Consider the following 16,950-nt stretch of genomic DNA (forward strand, 5'->3'; position numbering starts at 1 on the left):
AGAACTAAAAGGAAACTTAAGAGGTCACCTGAATTCATCTCAAACCTGAAACATTCTTTCACACATTCATCAAATATTTATTGAACACCTATATATATTTGGCCCTGGTGTTCAAAGATAAATAAAACAAAAATGTTTGCTCTAAGAAAGCTCAGTCTAGTGGGAGACAGAGATAAGCAAATAAATTACAATATAACATAGGAAATGCTATAGCAGATGATAAACACAGAGCAGTAAAAACATGGAGAAAACAGTAACCAAAAATGCTTTATAGCTCACAAACAATTTCACAATTCATTAGTTCATGTACTTCTCTAAACAGTTTTGTGACACAGGCACTACAGGCAAGGAAATGGACAATCAGAAAGAGTATAAAACTTACCCAAAGTCAATTATCTAATACTGAGTGCTAGAATTCAAACATTTTCTTCTAGTATTAAAGTTTGGGTACATGCCCATCAAACTATGCTGACTTTTTCCTACCACTTCCAGGTTACATCATTTAATGATTTTACTCTAATTTCTTTTATCAACCATCACTTCTTCATTTAAATTTAAAGTCATTTTTACACTGCCCATTTATAGTCTGCAAGGCACTGAAAGTCTTTCAAACTACCATATTATAAGAAATAAGAATCCTAGTACCTTATGGTTCTCTCTCTCATCTACCTAAGGGAGCCCCTAAACCACTTTGGAGGAAATATGTCTTCTGTATGATGTCTGGTTTATTGCTTTAGAATTCCATTCAGTTCTACTAACAGAACTAGGAAACTGAATCTGTTTTGCATTTTTAATTATCTACATGATTCAATCATACAGTAGACATTTACCGAGCACTTATTCCAGATAAAGCACTTATATTCCATGTAAAGCACTGGGTTACACACTGTGAAAGATACACAAAGAAAGATATCGTGCTTTTCCTTATGAGTTTTAGAATGTAGAATGAGAGATAAAACATATCACATATAACCGCAATCTAAAAAAGACAGTAATGAGTGTTATAATAATAGTAATAGACACTGTGCAATTTCATAACATGGAAATGGTGGTATTTGAGCTGGGACCTAAAAATGAATAGATTTATACTAGTTCCTTAAATGACCCATGGACATGGACATGGACAGCAGGGTGGGGGTAGACTATGGGAGAAGAAGGAGGTGGGCGGGACAAGGGAGAGAAATGGAGGGGAAAGAAAACAAGTGTAATAGAAAAATAATTAAAAAAAGGAATGCTTTCACCAGAAAAAAAAAGAATGAATAGAAATTTGGCATTGGAAAATGGGAAAGAAGGAATTAGAAATAGAACAGGACGAGTATGAGCAAAGTCCTGAAATTATAAAAAAATAGTGGCTAATAACGAAAGCTACCATTTATTGAACAGTTATTATATGCTAGGCACTGTTCCAAATGTTCTTCATACATTACTGCATTTAATCCTCACAACAACCATATAAGGTAGATAATACCATTATTTCCATACTACAGATAAGGAAATCTGAAATAACTTGCCCAAGGTCCCATGATTAGCAAATATTATTTGAAACTCTTTTTTCCCTAATTTAAAAGACAACTGTTTAATGGGCAAATTATAAATTTGTGTTGATGAACATATGAAGTATTAAGATGCAATTTGTAGGACAACAACAGCACAAAGGAGGGAGAAGGTAAAGGAGCTATACAGGGTAAAAACTTTATTTATAATATTGAAATTAAGTTGGTATTAATTTGAACTAGATTGTTATAAATTAAGATATTAATTGTAATCTATAAGGTAACTACTGCAGTAAGAGGAATGAAAAAGGAATAAAAATGGCACATAAGAAAATTTCTATTTAACACAATAGAAGGCAGTAATGGAGAAATAGAACAAAAAGGCCTAAATTTTAGAAAAAGAAAATAATAACACATTAGATGTAAATCCTACCTTATCAATAATTGCATTAAATATAAATGCATTAAATATTCCAATTAAAAGTCAGAAGTTGGCAAAATGCACCCCCAAAACAATCCAAATATATGATGTCCACAAAAGACATAATTTTTATTCAGAGAAAAAATATATGGAAAATAAAAGGAATACATATAACAGTAACCAAAAGAGAGCTAAAGTGGTGATACTTCTATCAGACAAAATAGACTTTTACACAGAAAACGTTATAGGAGGTGAAGAAAGATATTTTATAACAGGGTCAATCTATCAAGAATAAAAAACAGACTTCTGGCCAAGATGGAGGCCTAGACAGACATGCTGTGTCTCCCTCCACAACTAAGAAGGAATATAATTACCTCAAAACTAGTGACAACCAGAAGTTCCAGAAAATCGAGTTGCATGGAAGTCCAACAAACAAAGATATAAAGAAGAAATACTCATCCAGACAGGCAGGAGGGATGGAGCTGGGGCGGAGAGGACATGGTACTGTGGTGGCAGCGGCGGCAGCAGCAGGCTGGCAGAAAGCACAGTCACATGTTTTAAAAAGTTAGAGGGACACCTGGGGAGTGCTCCCAGCACCAGACCAGACTGCGCAGCTCACGGTCCCAGTGCCAGTTAAAATAAAGCCTCATTGCTTCTGACCATTCAAACCAGTGGGGGATGAGGCAGAGGAAGAAACTGTCAGTCTTTCATCATAGTCTGCTTGTTTAAAGGGCCTCCACAATCCTAGAACATTCACAGACCCACCCACTTTGGAAATGACAGCCCAGGCAACAGTTAGAGAGGTGCCAGTCCCATACAAAAGTGGGAGAAGTCCCTGGAAAAGGGGCGAGTGCTGAGCAAGTGGCATTGTTCCCTCTATGACCCCTACCCCACATACAGTGCCACAACATGGTGAAAAGGGTTACTGTGTTCTGACAAATACCTAAGGCTCCTCCCCTTACAATGTAACAGAAATGACAGCTCTATCTAAGACACAGAGGCAAACAAACACAGGAGCCCGTCAAGATGAGGAGACAGAAGTATGGCCCAAAAGGGGGAATGGATCAAGGTTCCAGTGGGAGAACTAAGTGACGAGGAGATAATCAACCTAACAGACATAGAGTTCAAAACACTGGTGATAAAGATGCTCACAGACTTGACAGATATGCTTGAGTACGGCAAATGCATAAGGAAGAAGTGAAAGCTATGATAAATAAAACGAAGGAAAATCCACATAAAACCAATGGTGAAGGGAAGAAAACTGGGGTCAAATCAATGATTTGGAACATAAGGAAGAAAAAAACAGTCAGCCAGTACAGAATGAGGAAATAGAATTGAAAAAAGTGAGCACAGGCTTAGGAACCTCGGGGACAACTTTAAACGGGCCAACATCCGAATCATAGGGGTGCCAGAAGGAGAAGAGGAGGAGCAAGAAATTGAAAGCTTATGTTAGAAAATAATGAAGGAAAACTCCCCAAATTTGGTGAAGCAAATATACATACAAGTCGAGACTTCCAGCCAAGATGGAGGCTTAGACGGACATGCTCGGTCTCCCTCTACAACTAGAGAGGAATACAACTACTTCAAAACAAAAGATAACTAGAAATTCCAGAAAATAAAACTACACGGAAGCCCAACATATGAAGTTATAAACCAGCGGCGCCCTTTGGGCAGGTAGGAAGAGCGAAAGTGGGTGGTGCTGTTTGCGGTCGCACCAGGGACAGCAGCAGGGAGAACAATCCCAGCTGCAGTCGAACCCCGGCAGCTTGCAACCCCAACGCTGGGGAAAGCAGCCACCACATCGCCCTGAACAGGGAGGCCCAGAGGGAGGGAGGACGGATCCCGGTCTCCTAGCAGAATAACTGTGTGAATCCATCTTGGACCCCTGCCCCCACACAAAGCGCCACAGCGCTGCAAAGAAAATAGGTTGCGGATAGGCGCCAGTCACTGGGTTGTGACGACAAAGCACCACAGTGCGGCGAGAAAGGCTGTGGATCGGCACCGGTCGCTGGGTTGTGACCACAAAGCGCCACAGCGCGGAGAAAAAGGTTGCTGGACCACCGTCGGTCACTGGGTTGTGACGACAAAGGGCCACAGCGTGGCGAAAAAGGTTGTGGATCGCCGCCGGTCGCTGGGTCGTGACGAGTACACAGGCACTGCCCCCTATAGCCGGCCCAAGAAAACAAAACACATCTGTCAAAATGAGGCAGGCAACTATAGAAATCCCAGTGGCGCAGCTCACCAGGCAACAGATGAGGAATCTGACAGATGAACAAATAAGAAACCTGTCAGAGGCTCAGTTCAGGGCCATTGTTATCAGGTGGCTTACAGAATTAACAAAAGATCTGGAAAAAGATGAGAAAGAATCGAAAAACACTCATACTGAAAGGAACAAAACCACATATGAGACAGACGGTGAGGAAATAAAATCCAGAGTTCAAATCAACAAACCAGAACACAGAGAAGGAACAAACAGTCAACCAGTGCAGAGAGAAAAAATGGGAAGCAAGGAAAATGACGAGAGGATCAGAAACCTCTGGGACAGCTATAAAAGGCCCAACATAAGAATCATTGGTTTGCCAGAAGGCGAAGAAGATGAACTAGAAATTGAAAGATTAAGTGAAAATATAATAAAGCAGAACTTCCCAAACTTGGGGAAGGAAATAGACTTACAGGTCCAGGAAGCACAGAGAGTTCCAAAAAAACTGGACCCAGGGAGAACCACTCCAAGACATATTATAATCAAAATGTCAAAAGTTAAAGATAAAGAGAGAATCTTAAAAGCAGCAAGAGAGAAGAAAAGAATCATGTACAAAGGGGTCCCAATTAGACTATCAGCTGAATTCTCAAGGGAGACCCTGCAGGCAAGAAGGGACTGGCAAGAAATATTCAAAGTAATGAAAAGCAAAAACCTACAACCACGAATACTCTATCCAGCGAAATTGTCATTCAGAATAGAAGGGCAGAGAAAGTGTTTCCAGGACAAAACAAAACTGAAAGAGTTCATTAGATCCAAACCACTATTATATGAGATGTTAAAGGGACTGGTTTAGAAAAAGGAGGATCAAAACTATGAACACTAAAATGAAAACTGCATCACAAGAAACAACAACAGAAGGTAGGGAATTGAAACAAAGGCAAACTAAACAGGCAACGAGAGTGGAAAAAGAACTATAGGTATGGGGAGCATATTGGGGGGAGGTCAGCAGGGAGGGGGAAGGGGGAGAGGGAGGGAGATAATGTAGGAATTAAGGATCATGGTAGGAGGGAATGGAATAGAGAGACGTTGAGAAGAACTATATGCACAACTAATGGACATGGTCTAAAAGGGGGGGACAACTGGAGGGAGGGGGGCCACCGGGTGGAGGGGAGAAGAGTGAAGGGAAATTGGGACAAATATAACATTATAATAAATAAAACACATTAAAAAATATATATATATATATATACATACAAGTCTAAGAAGCACAGAAAGTCCAAATAAGCTAGACTGAAAAAAGACCACACCAAGACACATCATAATTAAAACATCAAAAGTTAAAGATAAAGAGAATCTTAAAAGCAGCAAGAGAAAAGCAGAGAGCTACCTACAAAGGGGTGCCTATAAGACTATCAGATGATTCTCAAAAGAAACTTTGCGGGCAAGAAAGGGCTGGCAAGAAGTATTCAAGATAATGAAAAGCAAGGACTTACAATCAAGATTACTATATCCAGCAAAGCTATCATTTAAAATGGAAGGGCAGATAAAGTGCTACCCAGACAAGGTAAAGCTAAAGGAGTTCATCATCACCTAGCTATTATTTTATGAAATGTCTTAGAGACTTACTTAAGAAAAAGAAGATCAAAATTATGAACATTAAAATGACAAGAAACTCACAACTATCAACAAATGAATCTAAAAAATAAAGACAAAATCCAAATAAGCAAACCAGAATAGGAACAGAATCATAGGTATGGGGATCATTTGGAGGGTTATCAGCTGGGAGGGGAGAGGGGAAGAAATGGGGAAATAGTACAGGGACTAAGAAGCATAATTGATTGGTAGAAAATAGACAGGGGGAAGTTAATAATATAAGAAAGGGTGAAGCCAAAGAACTTATATGCACGACCTATGGACATGAACTAAGGGGAGGTGGAATTGCTGGAGGGAAGGGGGATACTGGGCAGAGGGGAGCAAATAGAAAAAAATTGGAACTACTGTAACAACATAATCAATAAAATATACTTTAAAAAAGAATAAATAACAATTATAAACATATCTGTAGCTAACAACAAAGCCCCAAAGTGCATGACGCAAAAGTGAACTGAACTGAAGAAGGAAATAGATAATTCAACAGACTTCATTAGCCCACTTTTGATAATAGATAACAACTACACAAAAGATCAACAAGATAATGGAAAACGTTAACAACACTATTAACCAACAGACATCTCCAGAACACTATACCCAACAAGAGCAGAATATACATTTTTTCTACATGTACATGGAGCATTATTCAGGATAGACCAAGTTAGGCCATAAAAAAAAAAAAACGTCTCGGAGGAAGAAGATGGCGGAGGAGTGAGGGGAGGCTGCGCTCTCGGGCTCCCGAAACCCATCTGTGGTTTGGACTAATTGCAGACAGATCATCTCAGTAAGCGGCTGGACACTGGCAGGAGTCGAGCCTTGGCATTGCTGGATTAGAGAAAAACCATCTGGGAGCGACCTGTTTGGTGAGGATAGCGGTAGAAAAAGGGACAAAACAGGACTCCTGACTGGGGTGGCTGCCTGAGCTGCGGCTGGAAGGACACAAAGGCTTTTTGGTGACCACAGGCTTCCCCATGGGGGAGTCAGGAGGAGAGCGGATCTCTGCCTGCTGGCAGACACGGGACTAGACCAGGTGGCATTGACGCTGGAAGATGGGGGACAGCATGCCACTGTACAAGTGAAAATGTAATTTTTCCTCTGTATTTTTCTCTTGTGAACTGTGGAGAGGGGGGAAAGTTTGGGGGTGATAGGACATTCTTGAGGAGCTCAGGCGCAGAAGTGCGCTCGCCCACTCCCCAAAACTCCCCTTGGGTCGCGTGGGTATGCATAGGGAAGTGCCCTCATTCAATGGCCCAGGTGCACAGGGCCGCGCGTCCAGGTGCCCCTCAGACACACCACAACAGACATAAGATCAGTGCCCCAACAGGTGCAGGGAAGGCCCACTGGACACGCAGAAGACTGTTCACAGACCCCCTGGCAGCTCCAGTGGGCACCAGGCTGGAGCGCAGAGCACTTGCTCAGCCTCTGCTTGTGCCCGCCAAGGTGGGTGCAGGAAAGGTGGGCAGCTGCAGCAGGGAAACAGTGGGCAGCAGCGACTCACAGACACTAACTTCTACTGAGCACAAGTGTCCGGGGCCCAGCACTGGGAGGCAAGAGACCAACTCCCAGAGCACAGAGCCGCAGGCCTGAGCTTAGTTCCCCGGCCGCCTTGGTCGCGCACTGATGCTTGAGTGAAAAAAACACCTCGCCAGCTTCCCCAGAGCTCGGCATGGCCTGCTTTCCCGGAATGCGGCATGGCAGACCTGAGGTGGGCTCTTGGCTGCCTTGCATTGCACCCTGCCGGCCACCTCGCGCACACCGCTGCTGCAAGGAATAGGAATCTCTGACCCATCACATTAGACCAGCTGTGGACGCAGAAAAAGAAGACGACACAAGAAGGCTGAACTGAGTAAAAACATTCTTTTTTTTCCCCTTTTTCCCTTTTCTTTTCATCCTGAAAGAGGGGGGGAGGAGGGAGGAGGGGAAGGAAGGAGGAAAAAACAAACTATATCTGTAATCTGTTTTATATAATCTTTCTTTCTTATTCCTCTTCTTCAATTGTTGTTTATTTGTTTGTGGGCCTAGTTTAGCCTCCCTTTCACTCTAAATAAATAGAATATAACTACTATATAAATCCAATACTATATAATTCCACTTTCCTACTATGTTCTGCACTCTTCCCCCCCCTTTTTTTCTTCTATAGTTATTAACATACAACGTCAATATTACCTACTGTCTTGCACAGTCTCAACTATTATTAACCTATTATCCCCTCTCTCAAAAATCATATTTTTCTTTCACTAAAACAACTCTTATCTATTCTTCCTATAGTGTAAAAGCTATAATCTCTCTACATCTATATTAATACTGGCTCGTTGGCTGACGATAGCAGGATAGAGGGTGGGGGATATTTTTGAGGGTGCGGGTCTCCTGGTGGGGCTGTGTGTTTATGTTTTTAACAGCATCTCCACAAAAGAATTCGAGATAAAGTGGATAGAGTGACTCTCAATCAACAAGCCAGAAAGAAGATCCTAACAAAAAAATCTGAAATATAACCAGACAGCATAAACAAACGATATATAAAAGGTACCCCAAGAACATCAGGCTCAGGAGATCAAAGAGACTGCACCACTGAAACCCCCAGATCTACCATAAAAAATCTCATACCACAAAGGTGGGAAGGCAAAGCAGACACATCCAAATAACAAAAACAAGCAAGAAGAATCCAACATGGCAAGACGCAGAAACAACCTCTCAATGAAAAGAAAAGAGGAATCCCCAGAAAGAGAGGTAGATGGAATAGACATAGCCCAAATGTCAGACATGGAATTCAAAACAATGGTAGTGAAGAAACTCAATATGCTCGAAAACCTCAAAAACAACTATGACAGCCTCCAAGGGAGTTACCAGCAGCTCCAAGAAAATTACAGGGAACTTGCAGAGAACTACACCAGCATAAAAAATGACATAGAAACTATCAACAAGAACCAGGAAGAAATGAAGAATGCAATCTCTGAACTCAAAAACACAGTAGAATCAGTCAAAAGCAGACTAAACGAAGCAGAGGATCGGATTAGTTAGTTAGAGGATAATGTAGAGAAAAACTCCCAGACAATACAGCAAAATGAAAAAAGATTGAAAAAATATGAACAAGATGTAAAGGAATTACAGGATACCATTTAAAAAAATAATATCAGGATCATAGGAATAAGAGAGAGAGAAGAAAAAGAGCATGGAATGGAAAAACTGATAGGAGAAATAGTGACAGAAAATTTTCCGAACCTGATGAGAGAAAAAGTTATGCAAGTCCAAGAAGCACTGAGAGTTCCAATCAAGAGGAACCCCCAAAAACCCACTCCAAAGCACATCATAGTTAAAATGGCAACATTCCAAGACAAAGAGAGAATCCTCAAAGCAGCAAGAGAAAAACAGCAAATAACTTACAAGGGAGTTCCAATAAGGCTATCGACCGATTTCTCAACAGAAACATTACAAGCCAGAAGGGAATGGTCAAAAATATTGCAAACAATGAAAAACAAAGGCCTACAACCAAGAATACTCTACCCAGCAAGGCTTTCATTCAAAATAGAGGGTGAAATAAGGAGTTTCTCAGACAAAGGAAGACTAAAAGAATACATCTCCACAAAACCAGCATTGCAAGAGATGCTAAAGGGAATATTCTAAGAAAAAGGAAGAGAAAAAACAAAAGAGTAGAGGAACAGAGATACAAAAGGGAAATGAATAAATACATGTCAATAACAACCTTAAATGTAAATGGATTAAATGCTCCAATTAAAAGATATAGGGTAACGGAATGGATAAGAAAACAGGACCCACATATTTGCTGTCTACAAGAAACACACCTCAAAACAAAAGATTTACATAGACTGAAAGTAAAGGGATATAAAAAAATATTCCAAGCAAATGGACCTGAAAAAAAAGCTGGAGTAGCAGTCCTCATATCAGACAAAACAGATTTCAAAGCAAGGGCAATAAAAAGAGACAAAGAAGGACATTTCATAATACTTAAAGGAACGATTCATCAAGAAGATATAACACTGATAAACATATATGCACCTAACATAGGAGCACCCAAATACATAAAGCAAATACTAGAAGACCACAAGAAGGATATTAACAACAACACACTCATAGTAGGGGATTTCAACACTCCATTATCAACAATAGACAGATCATCAAAGCAAAGAAACACCAAAGATATACAGGCATTGAACAACACACTAAACCACATGGACTTAACTAATATATATAGAACTTTTCACCGTAAAGAAGCAAAATATACATTCTTTTCAAATGCACATGGTACATTTTCAAAGATAGACCACATGATAAAACACAAAATCAGCCTCTACAAATTCAAGAAAATTTAAATCATATCAAGCATCTTTTCAGACCACAATGCCTTGAAACTAAAAATCAACCTCAGGGAAAAAAATCAAAGACACCCAAACTCATGGAGAATGAATAACACGCTATTAAATAACGAATGGGTTAACAATGACATCAAAGAGGAAATCAAGAAATTTCTAGAAACTAATGACAATGAACACACAACAGCCCAAAACCTATGGGACACAGCAAAAGCAGTCCTAAGAGGGAAGTTCATAGCAATACAGGCATATCTGAAAAGACTAGAAGAATCTCAAATAAAAAACCTAAGCGTAAAGCTACAAAGACTAGAACAACAACAACAAACAAAGCCTAGGGCAAAAAGAAGAAAGGAAATCATCAAGATCAAAGCAGAACTAAACGACATAGAAACTAAACAAACAATCCAAAAAATCAACAAAACTAGGAGCTGGTTCTTTGAAAAAATAAACAAAATTGACAAGCCTCTAGCCAGGCTCATTAAGAAAAAAAGAGAGAAGACCCAAATAAACAAAATCAGAAATGAAAGAGGAGAAATCACGACTGATACCACTGAAATACAAACAATTATAAGAAATTACTACAAACACCTATATGGCAAGAAATTTGACAACCTAGTAGAAATGGACAGATTTCTAGAAACATATAACCTTCCAAAACTGAATCAAGAAGAAGTAGAAAGTCTCAACAGACCAATAACAAAGAAGGAAATTGAAACAGTAATCCAAAATCTCCCTGCACACAAAAGTCCTGGACCGGATGACTTCACAGGCGAATTTTACAAAACATTTAGGGAAGAACTAACTCCTACCCTCCTCAAACTATTCCAAAAAATCCAAGAAGAGGGAAAAATTCCAAACTCTTTCTATGAAGCCAGTATTACCCTAATCCCAAAACCAGGTCAAGACACAACAAAGAAGGAAAACTACAGGCCAATATCACTGATGAACATAGATGCTAAAATCCTCAATAAAATTTTGGCAAACAGGATCCAACAATACATCAAAAAGATCATAAACCATGATCAAGTGGGATTCATCCCAGGGATGCAAGGATGGTTTAATATTCGCAAATCAATAAATATAATACATCACCTAAACAGAATGAAAGACAAAAATCACATGATCATATCAATAGATGCAGAAAAAGCATTTGATAAAGTACAACACCCATTTATGTTGAAAACACTCAGCAAAATGAGAATAGAAGGAGCATACCTTAACATAATTAAGGCTATATATGAGAAGCCTGAAGCCAACATCATACTCAATAGACAAAAACTGAAAGCATCCCCCCTGAAATCAGGAACTAGACAAGGCTGTCCACTCTCCCCACTTCTATTCAACATAGTGTTGGAAGTCCTAGCCACAGCAATCAGACAAGACAAAGAAATAAAAGGCATCCAAATAGGGAAAGAAGAAGTAAAACTATCACTATTTGCAGACGACATGATAGTATACCTAGAAAGCCCTATAAACTCCACTAAAAGACTAATTGATATAATAAGTGAATTTGGCAAAATCGCAGGGTACAAAATAAATATACAGAAATCTAAGGCATTTCTGTACACCAACAATAAAATAGCAGAGACAGAGACAAAAAAGAAAATACCATTTACTATAGCAACAAGAAAAATAAAGTACCTATGAATAAACTTAACCAAAGAGATAAAAGACCTGTACACTGAAAATTATGCAACATTGAAGAAAGAAATTAAGGAAGATACAAATAAATGGAGGCAAATACCATGTTCTTGGATGGAAAGAATCAACATCATCAAAATGGCCATACTACCCAAAGCAATTTACAGATTCAATGTAATCCCTATTAAAATACCAATGACAGATTTCACTGACCTAGAACAAATCCTCTAAAAATTCATATGGAACCAAAAAAGACCCTGAATAGCAAAAGCAATCTTGAAACAAAAGAACACAGCAGGAGGAATCACGATACCAGACATCAAACAATACTACAAAGCCACTGTGATCAAAACAGTCTGGTACTGGCATAAGAACAGACATATAGATCAGTGGAACAGAATTGAAAGTCCAGAAATAAACCCAGGCCTCTATGGTCAACTAATCTTTGATAAAGGAGGAAGGAACATAAAATGGAATGAGAAGAGCCCCTTTAACAAATGGTGCTGGGAGAACTGGACAGGGACGTGCAAAAAAATGAAACTAGACCACCAACTTACACCACACACGAGAATAAACTCAAGATGGATTAAAGACTTAAATGTAAGCCGTGATACCATAAAAGTCCTAGAGGAAAACATAGGCAGGAAAATTTCAGATATCCCACGTAACAATATCTTCATGGATACATCTCCTAAGGCAAGAGAAATAAAGGAAAAAATAAACAAAAGGGACTACATCAAACTAAAAAGTTTCTGTTCATCAAAAGAGAACATCAGCAGGATGAAAAGGAAACCAACCATATGGGAAAACATATTTGCCAATGATATCACAGACAGGGGACTGATCTCCAAAATATATAAAGAGCTTATATGACTCAACATCAAGAAAACAAACAACCCAATTAAAAAATGGGCAAAGGACCTGAACAAACACTTCTCCGAAGAGGACATACAGAAGGTCCATAGACACATGAAAAAATGCTCAACATCATTAGCCATCAGGGAGATGCAAATAAAAACCACAATGAGATACCATTTTACACCAGTCAGAATGGCCATCATCAACTAATCAACAAACAACAAGTGCTGACGACGATATGGAGAAACGGAGACCCTACTGCACTGTTGGTGGGAATGCAGACTGGTGCAGCCACTATGGAGAACAGTATGGAATTACCTCAAAAGATTAAAAATGGAACTGCCTTTCGAACCAGCAACTCCACTACTAGGATTATACCCGAAGAATCTCGAAACACCAGTTCAAAAGAACTTATGCACCCCTATGTTCATCGCAGCACTGTTTACAATAGCTAAGTGCTAGAAACAATCTAAGTGTCCATCTGTAGATGAGTGGATCAAAGAACTGTGGTACATCTACACAATGGAATACTATGCAGCAGAAAGAAAGAAGGAACTCCTGCCATTTGCAACAACATGGATGGAACTAGAGAGAATTATGCTTAGTGAAATAAGCCAGGCAAAGAAAGAAAAATACCATATGATATCACCTAATACAGGAAACTAAAGAACAACACAAACAAAGGAACTAAATAGAACAAAGAGCAGAATATCAGTCAATAGGGGGGAGGGGAGAGGAAGAGAAGTGGGATAAGTAAGGGAAGGGTTTAGTCAAAGAACCCGTATAAATGACTCATGGACATGGACAACGGGGAGGGATATGATTGCGGGAGAGGGGGTGGGTTGGGTGGGGGAGAGAAATTGGGGGAAAGGGGACAACTGTAATTGAAAAACCAAAAATAAAGAAAATAAATAAATAAAAAAAGAATTGTACACCTGAAATATATGATTTTATTAATGAATGTCACCCCAATAACTTCAATAAAAATATTAACTTTTTTTTTTTTAAGAAAAAAGAAGAGGAAAATCTTACCCTTTGTGCGTGCATAAATGGACCTGGAGAGTATTATGCCAAGTGAAATAAACCAGTCAGAGAAAGAGACATACCATATGATTTCACTTATATGTGGAATCTAACAAACAAAATAAACCAACAAACAAAATAGAAACAGACTCACAGGTACAGAGAACAGACTGACAACTGTCAGAAGGGAGGGTGGTTGGGGATCTGGGTGAAAAGGTAAAGGAATTAAAAAAAAAGCAACCCTCATAGACACAGGAAACAGTATAGTGATTACCAGAGGGAAAGGGGGTTAGAGAGGTAGAAGAGGGTATGGGCGCACATATTGTGATGGAAGGAGACTTGACTGGGTGTGGTGAACACAAAATACAATATACCAATGATGTAAACCAATGTTACCCCAATAAATTCAATTAAAAAAATTGGAACTACTATAACAACATGATCAATAAAATATACTTTAAAAAAACAAATTGTAAGCCCTGGCTGCTGTGGCTCAGTGGATTAAGCGTCGGCCTGTAAGCCAAGTGTCACTGGTTCGATTCCCAGTCAGGGCACATGACTCGGTTGCATGTCAGGTCCCCAGTTGGGGGCGCGAGTGATAGGCAACCACACAGTGATGTTTCTCTCCCTCTCTTTCTCCTTCCCCTCTCTCTAAAAATAAACAAACAAATAAATTATTTTTAAAAATTGTAGGATTTTTTTAAAATTGGTTTTAATTCAACAATGGATTTTAGTTAAAATCTGATGACCAGGTAATCTGTACCATTACCAGTGACAGGGCAGGTTGACACCATGTGCCTCTTGATGTAAGTTATGGCTTCTGTAGTATTCCTGCCAAGATGAATGGCCTGAGCCTGGTCATGTAGAATCATCAGACAGAACGAGGTTGATGGTCATACAGAATCTATGGTCTGTACTCCAAAAATTTTAAGGATATGAAAGACAGGGGAGGACTAAATAACTGGTCTAGATTGGAGGAGACCAAAATCTAAGCACAATATGTAATCTTGGAAAGAATAATGACTCAGAAAAGGGCAAAGTGAAAATGTTGCCAGCTGGTGAAATTTGAATGGATGGATATACATCAGATGGTAATGTGGTACCAATATTGATTTCTCTTTTGGGGGTTCGTATACTAGTTATGTAGGAAAGTTAGCTTGTTTTGGAGAAAGAGACTCTAGAGTGTTTAGGGGTGATGGGACATCCAGCTCTCAAAAGAGCCAGGGAAAAACTAATGATTATAGACACACAGAGAGAATAACGAACAACGAAACAAATGAGGTAAACTTAACAATTGAGGCATCTGATTAAAGGAACTATGGGAGTTCTTTTCCATTTTCTGGCACTTATTTTGTCCCTGAAATTGTTTCAAAAAATCTTTTTTAAACCTATGAGAAAATCAGAATTTATAGAATTTAAATCCAGGGATAAATATTCATTGCACAAAAGGATTTATCTTAGCCACATTATCAAAATATTCGTCGTCGTCGGCAGCCGTCCGTCTCGAGAGACGATGGTGTAGCTTCTTAAGTGTCTATCTGCACCGCCGAGAATGGTTGTGCAGTCCGACTTGGGAGTGACACGGTATCTGTCTCCTCCCGTGTTGAATCGACATCTTGCGATGACGCTGGAGTGTCCTCTCCAGTGAAGCTGAAGCTACAGAGCCTGGGCAGGGTGATATGGAGGGTCTGCTGTTGCCCATGCAGCAGACCCCCCCTCTCTTCGCAGATGAAGGGCCCAAGGGAAAGACGGAGTCAATACAGCTTGGCTTCAGGTGCGCCGCAGGAGTTGCTGGTGTTGACTACAACGTCAAACCGCCTTAGGGACTCCGGCTCCGGATTTTCTGTCGGGGTTTACTCCCTCAGCCTTTCCCCTGAAGAGGTATGCCGCAAGATATTGGTTCTACAGTAAAATGTGTCTTAATTTGTCAAATTTGAATAGTATTCATTTCTCCACCAGCCTATCCGTTGCTTTAAGCAAGTTAACTCATCAAGTCTTTTTAAAAGGTTACTTTCAAATATGCACTATGAAATTTGGATTTTAAATACAAAGAGAGTCTTGAAAATTTGCAGTTGTTAAACCAAGTAGTTTTTGCACCAAACATTGCCACCTGCTGGAAATAACAGAGCATAATACATATTACTCTTCCCTAAGAAAAAAAAAATATTTTAAAATCCTAAGGCACACTTGAGAACAAAATGACAAATGAAAAAATGATAACTAAGTGGTATAACCTATTTTTTACTCCACTTAAAATTATTCTTCATTTTTATATCCTAGAGTTTCAAAAATTTTATAAGACATGATTCTCATAAAATCCTAAGAGGCAAACAGGCTTTTAATGTTGTTTACAATAAAGTCACAGGCAGTAAAAATAGAAATAAAGACAGGACTTCTTGATTCATGACACAATAAAACCCCATGATGGGTCTTACTTAGTAAAAATACATGGGTTCATAGAACCAAGGTGGCAGGCAACTTGAACGTCTTCTAAACCAGTTCTTTTCAACAGGGGAAGCAGCACCCCCTGTTGGGCATAATGAAATTGCGTGGCAATGCTACTGGCATTTAGCAGCACAGTAGAATTGTCAGACGTGGTACAGTGCACTGGGAGACCCTCACAATGAATTGAGTACTTCCAAATGCCCCATCCAACATGCACATAAGTTAAAAACTGCTTATGGCTACCTGAACTAGGACCTCATTTTATAGGTAAACAAAGTATTTTTACACAGTTTTAATACAGGTTGATGTTTTTCCCCCCAGAAAACCAACTACCATGGAAATTGGGGGAAAATGGTACTATGTTTGACTTGAAACTTTACCAAAATTGATCAATGCTTCATAAAATCATGGCATCATTTGGAAAGATGTGGTATTTGGCCACCAATGTAAACATTCTTTTATCCTTCTGCATTCATAGCTGTCGTGTTTACACTGATGACCTACATAGATGTGCATCATTTAGCAACTGAACTATATATTATTTTATTAAAAGTCACTTTTTCACTGTGTTGTGCACCTGAAACTAATATGATGTTGTATGTCAATTATACTTTAATAAAAAATTTAAAAAGAGAAAAGCTCTTGCAAAAATAGCTTCTCCTTATTTCTCATTTATATCATAATTAGGGTGTTATAGTGATCTTTACTGTAACTATGTGTATAAACAGGTTTATTACCTAGTATGTATTAATAGAATTTTACAATAGGAAAAGGAAATTATAAACACTTGTTATTGAAAGAGAGAGCATCAATCTGGTAGGGTTGAGAACTACTGATCTAGCTCAACTCCTTCACTTTATTATTAAAAAACTGAGATCCAGAGAGGAAAAT

This window comes from Furipterus horrens, unplaced genomic scaffold (assembly GCF_987537825.1).
Source record: "Furipterus horrens unplaced genomic scaffold, mFurHor1.1.pri manual_scaffold_17, whole genome shotgun sequence".
Classification (NCBI taxonomy): Eukaryota; Metazoa; Chordata; class Mammalia; order Chiroptera; family Furipteridae; genus Furipterus; species Furipterus horrens.